At 42.4% G+C, this 16,888-nt stretch overlaps 1 protein-coding gene across 4 annotated transcripts in view; it reads right to left on the bottom strand.

Moving 5' to 3' along the window:
* The window catches only part of cadm1a (cell adhesion molecule 1a), a 416,441-nt gene that overhangs the window by 253,181 nt on the left and 146,372 nt on the right, over positions 1 to 16,888 (bottom strand). The gene's annotated exons all lie outside the window — the stretch shown is intronic.

The raw sequence follows: 16,888 nt of genomic DNA, 5'->3' as shown, positions 1-16,888 counted from the left end.
TACAGACAAAATGCGGAAAAACAATCCAGAAAATCACATTGTAGGATTTTTAATGAATTTATTTTCAAATTATGGTGGAAAATAAGTATTTGTTCACCTACAAACAAGCAAGATTTGTAACCTGTAACTTCTTCTTTAAGAGGCTCCTCTGTCCTCCACTCGTTACCTGTATTAATGGCACCTGTTTGAACTTGTTATCAGTATAAAAGACACCTGTCCACAACCTCAAACCATGGAGAGGTAAATACCTGTCTATTTCTGAAAAAAATGTATTGATTAACTCCTTAGTCATATCTCAGTTTACTCACTTACTTATGGTGCTGCCTACTCCTGATGATTCGTTTTTCAAATCATATGAGCAAAAAATATTTAGCTTTATCTGGGATGCTAAACCAGACAAGATAAAGTGTGCCTATCTGTATAATGAATATGAGCTGGGTGGGTTTATTTTCTTAAATATAAAAGCACTAAACCTTTCTCTAAACGCCTCACTTATGCAAAAGTTTTAATTGCACCCTAAATGGTTCTCAAGTAGATTACTAAGAAAAGCTCATCTATTGTTTAAAATTGGCCTTTGTGCGTTTGTACAGATCGCCATGTCTCATTCTCAATTTTTCAAACAAGCATTGCAAATGTGGTTACAATTACAATTTCACTCTCCTGAAAAGACAGATCAAATATTACAACAAATATTATGGCTGAAAAATGTGCTTGTTGATAAAATACCTGTATTCATGGAAAAGGGTATTTTGTTTTTAAATAATATTGTACATTGGAATGGTAAAGTTATACATTCTATGGGAAGATCTGATCAATCCAAGATTACAAAAAAATGTATTACAGAATTACCCCAAAAATGGAGGAGGCAGGTGGCAGCGGAAGGAGATAGAGAACTGGTCTGTCTACCCAATATAAAAGGATCGAACCTGTCGGAGGAATAAAAATAGCATGAATTGGAAAGTATACCAGTTTCATTTGAGGACCAGGATGTTGACAGCTGTGCCATACAGATTGTAAAATAGATCTGTGATGTACCATTTCCATGGTACAGGGTATATGAGTTGATATATAAAAAAACAACGCAAGACATCTTGCTATTCAGCTAAAATTACTGTACAGAATTCTTGCCAACAACACAATTTTGAATATTTGGGGCATATAGCATATTTTGTTGTGAGGATACATAATCAATAGACCATTTGTTTTGGTATTGCCTCAGGTAGTCTATTTCTGGTCTCATGTTCAGGAATGGCTGAAAAAGCATAACATTAATCTAAAATTGACCCTAGCATTGTTGCGAGATCTGGAGAGACCTGGTCAGTCAATTACTAATATACTAATACTCTTAGTAAAATTATTTATCTTCCACTCACAATCTGTGGATTCTACTCGATTAGATAGATTCAAACTGTATGCTAAACATCACAGCACAGTTTAAATATATTTGGTGTGTAGAAATCCGAAGAGGGTGGCCAGCATAAATAGGTGGGAGGGGCTGAGAGAAGCTGAGGGTTGGGATGTGGAATTGGAGACAAGTGGGAGTGGAGTTGCTGGGTGGGGGACAGAATGACTGTCAAAGATAAATGTAAAAAACTAAAGTAAAAATAAAACAAACAAAAAATATATTTTTAAATTACACAGATGGGCAACGTTGTTACATCTAATGCCTGTTTGCTTGAGGCTGATGTGGCGCAGGTGTTTGTATGCGTGTACACATGCATATACACACACTCTTATTCAAACGCACACACATGCATATACTCAGACCCACACACACATGTAAATGGTCCCATACATGCGCTCAAACATATTCAGTTGGTCTTGCTGTTATGAATTTTGTTGTCCAGGATCTCTTTTGTATTTCGCATTGTTGTTTTCTGTTTTCCTTTTTCCTCTTTTATTCATTTTGTTAGTTGTTGATGTATTGGGGAACAGGGGCTGGGGGCGTCTCAGATGGGGTTTTTTGTGCGGGTCTCGGATGGTTGAGTGGCAGCTCTCTGGGAACTGTGGGGGGGAACTTGGAGGGCTGGTGACCTGGAGGTTGGTTGTTCGGGTCCCTGATGTAGCTTGGGCCGGTGGCTGATAGGTTGCTTGTTCGGGTCCCTGTTTTTGACATTGTGGCAGATCTGTCGGTGTACCCTTGAGGAAGGCGTTGACCCTGGTTGCTTCTGTGGGTCTATTTTCTACATTTTAGAATAATAGTGAAGACATCAAATCTATGGCATCCTCATGATGCCATCTATTTTGTGAGGTCCCTCCTGCAGCAAAGCACCCCCACAACATGATGCTACCACCCCCGTGCTTCACGGTTGGGATGTTATTCTTCGGCTTGCAAGCCTCCCCCTTTCTCCTCAAAACATAACGATGGTCATTAGGACCAAACAGTTCTAGTTTTGTTTCATCAGACCAGAGGACATTTCTCCAGGAAGTACAATATTTGACCCATGTGCAGTTGCAAACCATTGTCTGGCTTTTTTATGGTGGTTTTGGAGCAGTGGCTTCTTCCTTGCTGAGTGGCCTTTCAGGTTACGTTGATATAGGACTCGTTTTACTGTGGATATAGATACTTTGTACCTGTTTCCTCCAGCATCTTCACAAGGTCCTTTGCTGTTATTCTGGTTCTAATTTGCACTTTTCGCACCAAAGTACGTTCATCTCTAGGAGACAGAACGCGTCTCCTTCCTGAGCGGTATGACGGCTGCGTGGTACATTGGTGTTTATACTTGCATACTATTGTTTGTACAGATGAACATGGTACCTTCAGGCGTTTGGAAATTTCTCCCAAGGATGAACCAGACTTGTGGAGGTCTACAATTTATTTTCTGAGGTCTTGGCTGATTTCTTTTGATTTTCCCATGATGTCAAGCAGAGAGGCACTGAGGTAGGCCTTGAAATACATCCACAGGTACACCTCCAATTGACTCAAATGATGTCAATTAGCCTATCAGAAGCTTCTTACATGTCATTTTCTGGAATTTTTCTAGCTGTTTAAAGGCACAGTCAACTTAGCGTATGTAAACTTCTGACCCACTGGAATTGTGAAACAGTGAATTAGAATGAAATAACCTGTCTGTCTGTAAACAATTGGTGGAAAATGACTTGTGTCATGCACAAAGTAGATGTCCTAACTGACTTGGCAAAACTATAGTTTGTTAACAAGAAATTTGCGGAGTGGTTGAAAAACGAGTTTCAATCAATCTAACCTAAGTGTATGTAAACTTCTGATTTCAACTGTATAAAAAAATATTTTGATTTGTTTAACACTTTCTTGGTTACTACATGTGTTATTTCATAGTTTTGATGTCTTCACTGTTATTCTACAATGTAGAAAATAGTAAAAATAAAGAAAAACCCTTGAATGAATAGGTGTGTCCAAACTCTTTTGACAGGTACTGTGTACAGTTCCTTGCGAAAGTATTCGGCCCCCTTGAACTTTGCGACCTTTTGCCACATTTCAGGCTTCAAACATAAAGATATAAAACTGTATTTTTTTGTGAAGAATCAACAACAAGTGGGACACAATCATGAAGTGGAATGACATTTACTGGATATTTCAAACTTTTTTAACAAATCAAAAACTGAAAAATTGGGCGTGCAAGATTATTCAGCCCCTTTACTTTCAGTGCAGCAAACTCTCTCCAGAAGTTCAGTGAGGATCTCTGAATGATCCAATGTTGACCTAAATGACTAATGATGATAAATACAATCCACCTGTGTGTAATCAAGTCTCTGTATAAATGCACCTGCACTGTGATAGTCTCAGAGGTCCTTAAAAGCGCAGAGAGCAGAACAAGGAACACACCAGGCAGGTCCGAGATACTGTTGTGAAGAAGTTTAAAGCCGGATTTGGATACAAAAAGATTTCCCAAGCTTTAAACATCCCAAGGAGCACTGTGCAAGCGATAATATTGAAATGGAAGGAGTATCAGACCACTGCAAATCTACCAAGACCTGGCCGTCCCTCTAAACTTTCAGCTCATACAAGGAGAAGACTGATCAGAGATGCAGCCAAGAGGCCCATGATCACTCTGGATGAACTGCAGAGATCTACAGCTGAGGTGGGAGACTCTGTCCATAGGACAACAATCAGTCGTATATTGCACAAATCTGGCCTTTAGGGAAGAGTGGCAAGAAGAAAGCCATTTCTTAAAGATATCCATAAAAAGTGTTGTTTAAAGTTTGCCACAAGCCACCTGGGAGACACACCAAACATGTGGAAGAAGGTGCTCTGGTCAGATGAAACCAAAATTGAACTTTTTGGCAACAATGCAAAACGTTATGTTTGGCAAAAAAAAATACAGTTTTATATCTTTATGTTTGAAGCCTGAAATGTGGCAAAAGGTCGCAAAGTTCAAGGGGGCCGAATACTCTCGCAAGGCACTGTAAATCTTCATTTACATTTTGTAAATATATATTCCAATGCATAATAGAGAGGCACATGATCGCATACAAATGCAAGCAAGGTTCGAAATGATTCTGTTTTAGTCAAATATGATACGTTTGTTCTTCTTGCGGGCAATTTGCAGTCTGTTCCGGACCCTCAACCCTAAGCCCAAGTGAAAATTGGCCCGCAACCTACTCTAGTTGATGATCCCTGCTGTAGAGCATCTACAGCTGGACTATCCAAATAAAGTTTCACCTGACATTCAGTTGATACCCGATGTCCTACCCAAATGTCTGGATTCCATTGATTTTCTGTCTCTTATTATCCAATTGTTTGTGCTATAATACAGTCTATATTTCATCGATTTTTTTTTTTTTTTTTTTTTTTGTTTATTCTAAAAGAGTTGATCATCTTACTCGATTATGCAGCTGTTACATTTATCCACACTGTATATTGGACCACTCATACATTTTTACGACAGTTGCTACTCCTATGAGAAACCTTTCAGGTTCTAGATGGCACCTTTTTTCTAAAAGTACAGAATTGTCATTTACGTTTTCTTTGTATTAGTAAATGCAGTAGTCCCCTGTATTGTTCTGATCATCTTATGATTTATAGAACTGCAGATACAGGCATATTTGTTTCTTGTATACACAATCCATTTGGAAACTACTTTTCTTTGACGGCTCAAGGATTTGTCGTGGCAAACAACTTAAATAATACATGCAGATTTGTTTTCTTAGCAGCCATATCCTCAGAGACAATGCATGTACAGTACTCCAAATGTATTAGATTTGAAAAATAAACCTTGAAATTGTGTTCTCTCTCTTAACAACAAAGCACTGCATGTCATCTGCATTGATATCATTTTTATTTTTTATTCAGGAAAACCACATCCCAAATGGAAAGCGGCACGTACATTAAAGCTCGGCAGCATGTAAATAATACACCCATAAAAACTTGCTCTCATCCCGTAATGCAGCCATGCTTTTCAATAACAAGTTTTAGGTTTAAGAATGTCATTAAATGTAGTAACTGTTCTCTCTAGACCCCTAATGAAGCACCATACAGAGATATACACTCTGTAACAGTACACAACATAATAGAAAGATGTGCTATTGTACAGACAACAATCATTTGTGGAAAATTGACAAGGACAAAATAAATGGTGGTCTTTTGGAATATATTGGGAGAATTTGTTTGTGATAAATCTAAAGGTTGTGCCTTGCAGAGTGGTTAAGCTTCAGGCATTAGCACGAGGAGCCACAAATCCAATTAGCTGTTCAACCGAGATATAAATGAATAGGGCTTCAATTTAAACAAGCTAAATATAACAGGATTTTATTTTATCAAGGACATAGGCACATTCAGTCATTGCTGAATTCATTATCTTAAGAAGAGACGTAAATGTCAGCATAGGTAAGGTATTTACTACCTCAGGCTTGTGTGTTATTGTCACACCTATTTGAGACAGGTCTTCTTGTGAAAATCTTACTGTGTGAAGTCTAAGCACTGCTGAGACCTCTTCTTATCCCTAATCCTATTATTCCTGTAGATTGTGCCGAAAACAAACTATGGATGTACATTAGACCTGTAATTTAACTCCACTTTCCTCAACTGTAGAATAGCTACTGAGGTGCACTCTAGTCACATCCTAAAAGAAGACTGTCTGCCTGAATTGTGTTTGTCAAACAATAGTTAGGGCCTCTTTTAAAACATTGGCCTTCACTGGACCCAGAGAGTCCTCTGGATGAACCTGCAACTGTCTTGATTTTATTTTGAACATCCCGTTGGGACATGAACTGTGAGAGCAGAGTGAGTGAGTGTGAGAAGAGAAAGAGAAACAGACTTGCATAGGCCCTATTTCCCTATTGACCTGAAGTCTTGGACAAGAGGAGCTGATTGGTCCTCACTTGGATCAGGGGTTCAAACTTGGCTAGGCCCTCTGCTTTGACATGATCTCCTTCTCTACTGTTTTCCACATCTTTGCTCCCATCAAAATGGGAATAGGATAGAGAGAGAAAATGGCCACAGATGGAAACATGATTGGGAGGCCTGTGCTATTTATGCCTTTGCATCCAAATGGGGCTATTCCTGACCTGTGCTTGTCAATATCTGTGCACATGGCCATGTAGGAGAGAACAGAAAGATATACTCTACTTAAGTGATAATGTCCTTGAAGCCGGTGTTTGGAGGATATATCGGCACGGGTGTTGTTAGGCCTAAGCACCGGCTAATGATTGATACATTTTAGTAAAAGCATTTATTTTGATGAATGTATTCATACTAATTCATCCTTCCACGAGATATTGTCCCGACACAAATCTAAGAGGTTGCTATCCAAGCCAGCTGGTCGTTCATTCTATCAGTTCGGTTGCCCCAGAGACGTGACCCAGATGTTAAGTATTTTTGTTCTAAATATTCCATTGTCATTCTGGCTGGCAATGTTCTTACTCCTTGCTTCCTAGCTTGCCAACTATGCCTAACTTACCATCACGTCAAACAGTGCAGCCAGAATAACAGCAAAGTAGCTGCATTTGCATAAGCTGTTTTCTAGTTACATTTATTTGGATACATCCATAACAATGAGCTAATGATGCGAGATTTCAACTAGCATAGAAAATGTACTCTCTCGTCAGGACACTGTTGTTCAGAGAAGCTAGCCAACAACACAGCTAACACAATGACTTCAAACTAAAGCTGGAAAGACCGCAAACTAGCTGCATTGTTTTTTCACCTGTTTTCTATTGATAGTTTATGGAAATATACAAAGAACTATGTCAGCTGATTCATGATTACAGCTGGCTGAGAAAAGCTGCCTGCCTGTCTGTCTCGTCCCGACTACCGACACGTTCATTACTATGCAACAGCTGGAGATCAACTTTTAATATTGAAACAATGTTGCAAATGTTGGGGAGACAGACAGCAAGATTTATACATATCTCCACTGATAAACTAAATGTTAGTCTAAAAGAAATGTGAGATAATGTCTAGATGCTTTTTATAGTGGAGATCAAGTTTATAAATTGCCTGGCTGGGCTGATGAGACAGTGGATTGAGCAGTCAGATGGAACAGAGTAAATAGGCATTTTAACAATTTGTGGAATAGACACCGCCTGGAATGCAGTTTTAACCAATCAGCATTCAGGACTAGACCCACCCGTTGTATAAGTGTGGCAGGGTAGACTAGTGGTTGAAGTGTTGGACTAGTAACTGAAAGGTTGCAAGTTCAAATCCCCGAGCTGACAAGGTACAAATCTGTCGTTCTGCCCCTGAACAGGCAGTTAACCCACTGTTCCTAGGCTGTCATTGAAAATAAGAATTTGTTCTTAACTGACTTGCCTAGTAAAATAAAGATAAAACAATAAGTAGCAATACACAACATAATATAAAGATGGGCTATTGTATAGATAACAATAATATGAAATAAAAGCCATTTTGCCACTCAAAGCGGATTGAATGTACAGATGGAGATTCTGTCAGCATTCCACTCAAAATGTTTTGGTTGTATGTATGGCGAGTGGGCAGTAACAGACAGATGTCGATGGGAGACCTAGGTAGGAGATCATTTGTACCTCCCTCGTCCACTGCCACCTGTTTTACAGGACCAAAGTATACTGAACAAAAATATTAACACATGTAAAGTGTTGGTCCCATGTTTCATGGGCTGAAATAAAATATTGCACAAAAGGTTTATTTTCTCAAATTATGTGCACAAATGTGTTTACATCCCTGTTAGTGAGCATTTCTCATTTGCCAAGATAATCCATCCATATGACAGGTGTGGCATATCAAGAAGCTGATTAAACAGCATGATCATTACACCAGTACACCTTGTGCTGGGGACAATAAAAGGCCACTCTAAAATGTACAGTTTTGTCACACAATACAATGCCATAGATGCCTCAAGTTTTGAGGGTGCGTGCAACTGGTATGCTGACTGCAGGAATGTTCACGAGAGCTCTTGCCTGAGAGTTTCTCTACTATAAGCCACCTCAATTCTCTTGCCAGAGAATTTAATGTTCATTTCTCTATCTATGCACTTCTAACGTAAACATTTTAGAGAATTTGGCAGTATGTCCAATCGGCAATGCAACCACAGACCCCGTGTAACCACTCCAGCCAAGGACCTCCACATCCGGCTTCTTCACCTGCGGGATCGTCTGAGACCAGCCACACTGATGAAACTGAGGAGTATTTCTGTCTGTAATAAAGCCCTTTTGTGTGGAAAAAATAATTCTGATTGGCTGTGCCTGGCTCCCAAGTGGGTTGGCCTATGACCTCCCAGGCCCACCCATTGCTGCGCCCCTAATCCATAGATTAGTTCATAATGAATTTATTTCAATTGACTGATTTCCTTATGAACTGTAACTCAGTAAAATCATTGAAATTGTTTCATGTTGCGTTTATATTTTTGTTCAGTGTCGATCATGTTCTTTCCGATCTAAAGAGCCAGTGGGTATAGGCCTGGCACGGTCAATTTAGGCCAAGAATAGAGCGCTTGATGACAAAAATCAGGTCAGTTAGGGTTGGAGTTCAAATTCTGGCAACATTAATGAACAAATCCCACATGGTAGCCCTAAAATTAAGGAGGGACAGATCAAATGCTAGTTCATTCCTTTCTTAAACCTCTCTCCTCTGTCTAGTGATGGGGTCTGAGATTCAATGGTCAGAGATGGGATGGGGACATGACATCAGTCCAGTGTGTGCTAATCCTGCCTGGTCGGCAAGAGCCAGGGCCACAGACATCTCTCTGAGCCCTGAACTCAATGGTGCGGTTTGTCACCTTAATCGGTCCCCCTCCGGTACAGCTCCTCACAGGGCTGGAACCATCAGGACCTGCTGGCAATGTGAGGTGCTCTCACTCAAACCATCCCCCATCATCATCATCATTACCACCAGGGGCCAAAGAAAGTGCTTACCTAGACGGAAAGAGAGAGAGAGAAGAGAGAAAGAGGATTATTCAAGCTGCCATGTTACGATACACTCAGCAGGTCTATGAGCTCGCTTTTCGAGATGATCCGATCACTCTCCTAAATTCACCAGAGGGCCGGAGCTGATGTCTTACATGGCAATGACTTGGCATGCAGGAGAAACCTTAACATTAGGCCTAGGTGCACCTCCAGTCCCATTGCTACCCTACCACCCATAGCCCTCTCCACGAGGATGTTGCTGATGATCCCTGGGAGAAGTGAATGAGAGGGTTTCCCATTAGGACTGTGAATGATCAACATACATTTCCTGGTTTTCCCCCACCGGCGCGATAATTACAGCACTATTAGGACTGCCATTATCATTGAAGCAAAGAAAAACAAAACCCCCACACAGACAGAACACCCGCTCCTGCCACAGCTGGTGGGTGGGTGAGTGATTTGGTGGGTTTTTCATTAGGAGTCTGATTGTGAGCCTGTGGTTAGTTATGATCAACACTCCCTCCACAACCGTTATGTATCCTAGTGTTGCAGACTGCCTTTATTAGACTACGCAGGTTAACTCTTCACTGAAGAGGGGTTAAGATGGAAAAAGAAAGATGGCACTGGAAAGCACTGAAATCAATTTTAATGCAAGTGGCCTTGGCTGAATTATTTTCCTTTTTGTATCATTTTTCGCCTACACGCTAACTAGCCTAAGATTACAATTCCACATCAAAAACATTCCACATCAAAAACATTTCCAAGCAGGCCAGCTAAAATTGCCCAAGAGGAAGAGGTACCAATGCACAGAGCAGAGGGGCAGGATGTTGGAGGTGGTGGATGGATGGAGAGATTGCATTATTTGGCTTAATTTGTTCCAGAGGCTCTAGCCTCGGCCCGAATCAAGACTGATGGTGGCTTCGCTGAGCCAAGCCTACAGAGCAGCCAAGACAGAGAGAGACAAAATCACAGACGTCGAACACAGGGAAAAAAACAGCAGTGGCAACAGTAAAACGCAACGACCTTGTTTGTCTGGAAACAAAGTGCGCCTCTTGTACTCAATGGTCCTTGCCATTTGCAGCTAGCAGATTTTATGTATCGCGTCTAACAAACCCTTGACTTGTGGGAAGAAAAGCAGCTCTTTCTTTCTCCTTTAATTCCAAATCTTCAAGAGGAGAAAAAAGATGTAGTGCACTCTGAATGAATTAGCCTAGAAGTAACAGAGCAGGGCTTGGTTTGTCAAGTAAATATATTAAGGGCAACATTGACAGTGTGTTTTTGTGTTTGAATTTCCCCACTATTTGGCTTTGTTACTTGGCCTGCTTAGTGATTTTAACTTTCTTCTAGAAATTCACTCTATTGTTTCTCAATGAACTTTAGATAGCCATTATTAATTTGAAACTCAATGCCTTTTTACAGTGTGATGGACAACTGGAGGGGCAATCGAAAACTATTGAGGGCCAGTTAGAGCCTATGGAGATGATATAAGGAGACAGGAGAGGAAGATTAGAGGGGAGGGATGGGAAGGGGGAGGAAAAATAAAAGAGGGGAAGAGGGTAGACAGGAGAATTGAAGACAGACAATGTAAAAGTTGAGGGGGTGAGGGAAGTGAAGAGGGAGAGGTGAGGGGAGGGAGGAAGGGAGAATACTTATTTTAATTTTATTTAACCTTTATTTAACTAGGCAAGTCACTTAAGAACCAATTCTACCCCGGCCAAACCCGGACAACGCTGGACCGATTGTGCGCCGGGACTCCCAATCACGGCCGGATGTAATACAGCCTGGATAGCACACAGATAAGGTAGCGTAGATGCACTGCACTAAAATTAATTAAAAACCTATTGACTGTCGAGGAAAATCAGTCCGATGTCAACTCAAGTGCATTCAATCAGTAGCAAGGGCATCTTTCAGCTTTGTTGTTTTCCAGACAATCCTAGACAGGTTTTGATGACCATCCACTGGTCCAAGCTGAACCCAACTGGGTTCTATCCAATCGATGATCACCCCCATCTGCCATGTCCACACCTTACAGCATGTTCCTTCAAAGCTGACCAATCAGGAAAAGGAACATTGTGAAACAGACGCTGAAAAGGCACCCCTTGCTCCTTCTATTTCCATATTATAAGCCATAAAATAGAGCTAAAACCCCTGACAAAGGCTGACACCTTTCCAAATGCTAATTTGCTGAACAGGCTGCAGATGATGCGGAACAAGGCTTTCACCTACTCCTGCCATACATAATTCATACTATTGACTGGTGAAGCAATGCCACTTTCATGCACTGGGCTCGCAAAGTGGTGCCACTTTCACACATCGAGGCGAGCCAATGAATCCAAACTAACTGTGCAGTTACACCAAGCATACAATGGGGCTTGGCGTGAAATGTCCACACAGACACACTGGAACACTCAATCTCAAAGAACACACACTCTCTCACTTTCAAGCATGCAGGCCTACAAGCACACACACAGGCCTTAACACTAGAACCTCTGGGCCTCGATGGACCCCCCTTCAAGCTAAAGAGCAGTCATTCTGACTGCAACATTCTAACAGTGTAATTAATATATTTCATATATGCTCTCGCAAAAATGTTTATGAAGGCCTTGGGTAACATTAGAATACAATTTGTATTTTATTTCAAATAACACATGAGTATTTTCATTACGTTATGTAATTGTAGGCTATATATAAAAATAAATAAATACAAATAAAACAAATTAAAGCGTTCAATCAATTTTATTTGTGGAGTGCCTTTGTTACAACTTATTTTTATAAGCTGTTACCATTTTTATACCTCAACCACCAAGACACACGGTCAAAAGAAGTGGTCAAATAATGAAAACATCAGTAGACAAAACATCTGCTGCTGACCGGGCGTTTCCAGGGACCTCAAACATCACTTCACCACAGTTCCCATCCTGGTTCATCTGGACCCATCTCGTCAGTTCGTGGTGGAGGCTGATGCTTCAGACGTCGGAGTGGAGGCTGTCCTATCCCAGCATTCTGCCCTTGACCTCAAGCTACATCCCTGCGCCTTCTTCTCCCATAGCCTCAACGCCACGGAAGGGAACTACGATGTGGAGAATTGGGAGCTTCTCGCGGGGAAGATGGTGTGGGAGGAATGGAGGCACTGGCTGGAGGCGGCGGCACATCCGTTCATCGTGTGGACTGGCCACAAGAACCAGGAGCATCTCCACACCGCCAAGCAACTCAACTCCAGGCAAGCCAGATGGGCCCTGCTGTTCACATGGTTCACCTTTCCCTCTCGTACCTCTCGTGCACTGTCCTGTCGCTATAGCCCCACGACTACTACCCCGGAACCTGAGACCATCCTTCCCACCTCATGCCTGGCGATGGCACTCAGCTGGGGAATAGGGAAGTAGGTCCGTGAGGCGCAGCATTCCCAGTCAAACCCCGGGGGGCCATGATAACCGGATGTTCGTTCCTGACACCATCCGTGCCACGTTCCTGGAGTGGGCCCACTCCGCCAGGCTGGCCTGCCACACGGGCGCCTGTCGGACCCTGGCCTTTATGCAACAGCGCTTATACGCTTCCTACCATGGTCCTTCCAGTGCTTCCTACCATGGTCCTTCCAGTGCTTCCTACCATGGTCCTTCTAGCGCTTCCTACCATGGTCCAGGACGTGTCCGCATTCGTCGCCGCTTGCACAGTTTGTGCACAGAACAGGACTCCTTCGCAAGCTCCAGCTGGTCTCCTCCAACCACTGCCTGTCACCCACCGTCCCTGGTCTCACATGTCATGGGTCTTCCACCGTCTGATGGACATACCACCATCCTGACCGTGGTGAATCGGTTCTCCAAAGCCGCCACTTCATTCCTCTCACCAAACTACCCTCGGCCAAAGAGATGGCCCAGCTCATGGTGAAGAATGTCTTCCGGACTGCCCGTGGACATGGTCTCCGACCGGGGTCCTCAGTTCTTGTCCCAGTTCTGGAAGGCGTTCTGCACCCTCATTGGGTCGTCGACCAGCCTGTCCTCCGGGTTTCACCCCCAGGCCAACGGCCAGTCAGAGCGTGCCAACCAGGACCTCGAGACCACCCTGCGCTGCCTGGTCTCTGCCAACCCAACCACCTGGAGCCAGCAGCTTGTGTGGGTCAAATATGCCCGCAACACCCTTCCCTGCTCTGCCACGGGCCTATCTGCCTTCGAGTGTTAACTGGGGTATCAGCCCCCACTCTTGAGGAGGGCCTGATCGGCCTTCAAGACCACCTCCAGGTTTCGATGACAAGCGGATCGCCATCAGACCCCGGCTCCCCGGTATTGTCTCGGGCAGAAGGTAGGCTCTCTACCCGGGATCTGCCGGTCCGTGTGGAGTCTCGCAAACTGTCCCCCAGTTTAGCCCCTCTGCTGTTCGTCTTCTGTTGCCCCGTACCCTTCGTATACACCTCACCTTTCATGTGTCCCGTATCAAACCTGTGTTTCACAGTCCTTTGTCTTCCATTTCCAGGGCCCACCCTTCCTCCCTGTGTCGTCGAAGGCCATCCAGCGTACACGGTGAGACTCCTCCTGAGGGTTCGACCAGGAATATGCACAGGGAAGCAAATGCATGACAGTCATTGTCTCTGAAGAATTACACATAGCCCAATAGTGTTGTCACGATACCAGAACACAATTCTGGATACATTCACGATACTCAATACCAAAATGATACCATGGTAAATAAAGAAGGCATATTATCCAAAGTCAAAGGATGACACTTGATCCAGACAGATAAACTCAGCTACTGCTGCTCTGTTTAATAGTTGGTCATCTTTTGAGTTATCATTTTTTTACATCAACATTTTTCAGAGACAACCGTGTATGCATTAATTAATCAATTATACAATAATTTGATCAATTTGACTTTGTTTTTACTAATCTAACTACATAGCAACATAAAGGTAATTTAATGAAATTGAAAAATCTCTTGATTACATGGGTAAAACAAGATGTAGCCTAGGCCTATACACAATACAGGTGTATGCATATTCAACAGGAGTGTGTGCATACAATGAATTATTGGGCTTGTTTTGGCAGATTTCATGGCGTTACAGATGACAAAACAATCTGTTTCCCTTCCATTGGGACTTATTTTATTGTACTGATCAACAACCTTTGCATGAAAGTATCTTACTGTATAAAAGTGTGCAATGTCTATTTAACCAGCAATGAGGTCATTCAAGAGGCAAGAGAGGGCCGGCCCTTCAGATCTTTGGGAGAAACCTGAGAGAAAGCGATTTAAGTGAATTAATAAAGTTCTGGTGGTAATCAGCTTTGAAACCAGGATCATTTGCATCATGGTTTGAATTCATCACAAAGTACTAGAGCCCGACCGATATATATGCCAATATTATTGGTCGGTATTGGTCTTTTAACGCTATATTATCGGTTTCGGCCGATAATTCCATCAATAACCGATATTCAATAAATAGGATGAAAAGGGGGAATAACATGCTTATCTAAAAACATTCTCATGTGTCATTATTGTCACAATACATTACATCACATGTTTAGCTATTGGATAATTTCTCTTTTGGATGGCAATGTATGACAATTCAGTGTGGGTGGGAAAAAAACACTTTTTAATTTCCCCACTGTAAAATAAGTATATTGGCAGATACACTACATGACCAAAAGTATGTGGACACCAACTCGTTCAAAGATTATGGGCATTAAAATGGAGTTGGTCCACCCAGATGTTGAACATTGCTGCGGGGACTTGCTTTCATTCAACCACAAGAGCATTAGTGAGGTACTGATGTTGGATAATTAGACCTGGCTTGCAGTCGGCATTCCAATTCACCCCAAAGGTGATCAGTGGGGTTGAGGTCAGGGCTCTGTGCAGGCCAGTCAAGTTCTTCCAGACCGACATCGAAAAAAACATTTCTGTATGGACCTTGCTTTGTGCACGGGGGATTGTCATGCTGAAACAGGAAAGAGCCTTTCCCAAACTGCTGCCAAAGACGGAAGCACAAAAATCATCTAGAATATCAATGTATGCTGTAGATTTCCCTTCACAAGTACTAAGGGACCAAGACCGAACCATGAAAAACAGCCCCAGACCATTATTCCTCCTCCACCAAACTTTACAGTTTCACTACGCATTCAGGCAGGTAGCGTTCTCCTGGCATCTGCCAAACCCAGATTTGTCTGTCGGACTGCCAGATGGTGAAGTGTGATTCATCACTCCAGAGAACACGTTTTCACTGCTCCAATGTCATCGAGCTTTACACCACTCCAGCCAACGCTTGGAATTGTGCTCGATGATCTTAGACTTGTGTGCGGCTGCTCGGCCATAGAAACCCATTTCATGAACTTCCCGACAAACAGTTATTGTGCTGACGTTGCTTCCAGAGGCAGTTTGGAACTCGGTAGTGAGTGCTGCAACCGAGGACAGACTAGTTTTACACACTACGCGCTTCAGCACTCGGTGGTCCCGTTCTGTGAGCTTGTGTGGCCTACCACTTCGCTCCTTAGTCGTTGTTGCTCCTAGACGTTTCCACTTCACAATAACAACTCCCAGTTGACCAGAACAGGTCTAGCAGTGCAGAAATTTGACAAACTGACTATGATGTTGCCACGTTGAAAGTCATTGAGCTCTTCATTAAGGCCACTCTTCTACTATGGAGATTGCATGGCTGTGCGCTCGATTGTATACACCTGTCAGTAACAGGGGTGGCTGAAATAGCCAAATCCACAATTTGAATGGGTGTCCATATACTTTTGTATATATATATAGTGTATATTAGTATAAGTACATTTTGCCCCCCAAAAAAATCAGAATCAGTATAAACATATCGGTCGGGCACTAAAAAGTACTAGGATAGAGAATTGATGTTAGCTTTAGCTGTAAGCTAGCAAGTTAGCCTAAAAAGCTGGACGCTACTGGTATCTTCTTGCATTGTAAATATTAGCCAGCAAGGCTCTTGATCCAAGAGGGGATTCTCTGCTGTTACCAAGTGAAGGCTTAATTTTGGAACAAGCTAACCACTTACCGTGAGGGAAAAAAGTATTTGATACCCTGCTGATTTTGTATGTTTGCCCACTGACAAAGAAATGATCAGTCTATAATATTAATGGTAGGTTTATTTGAACAGTGAGAGATATTACAACAACAAAAAATCCAGAAAAACACATGTCAAAAATTGATTTGCATTTCAATTAGGGAAATAAGTATTTGACCCCCTCAATCAGAAAGATTTCTGGCTCCCAGGTGTCTTTTATACAGGTAACGAGCTGAGATTAGGTGCACACTCTTAAAGGGAGTACTCCTAATCTCAGTTTGTTACCTGCATAAAAGACACTTGTCCATAGAAGCAATCAATCAATCAGATTCCAAACTCTCCACCATGGCCAAGACCAAAGAGCTCTCCAAGGATGTCAGGGACAAGATTGTAGACCTACACAAGGCTGGAATGGGCTACAAGACTATAGCCAAGCAGCTTGGTGAGATGGTGACAACAGTTGGTGCGATTATTCAAACTGTCAATCTCCCTTGGCCTGGGGCTCCATACAAGATCTCACCTCGTGGAGTTGCAATGATCATTAGAACGATGAGGAATCAGCCCAGAACTACACGGGAGGATCTTGCC

Source organism: Oncorhynchus tshawytscha, linkage group LG09, assembly GCF_018296145.1.
Source record: "Oncorhynchus tshawytscha isolate Ot180627B linkage group LG09, Otsh_v2.0, whole genome shotgun sequence".
Taxonomy (NCBI): Eukaryota; Metazoa; Chordata; class Actinopteri; order Salmoniformes; family Salmonidae; genus Oncorhynchus; species Oncorhynchus tshawytscha.
This window is presented reverse-complemented; position numbering and strand designations above follow the sequence as displayed.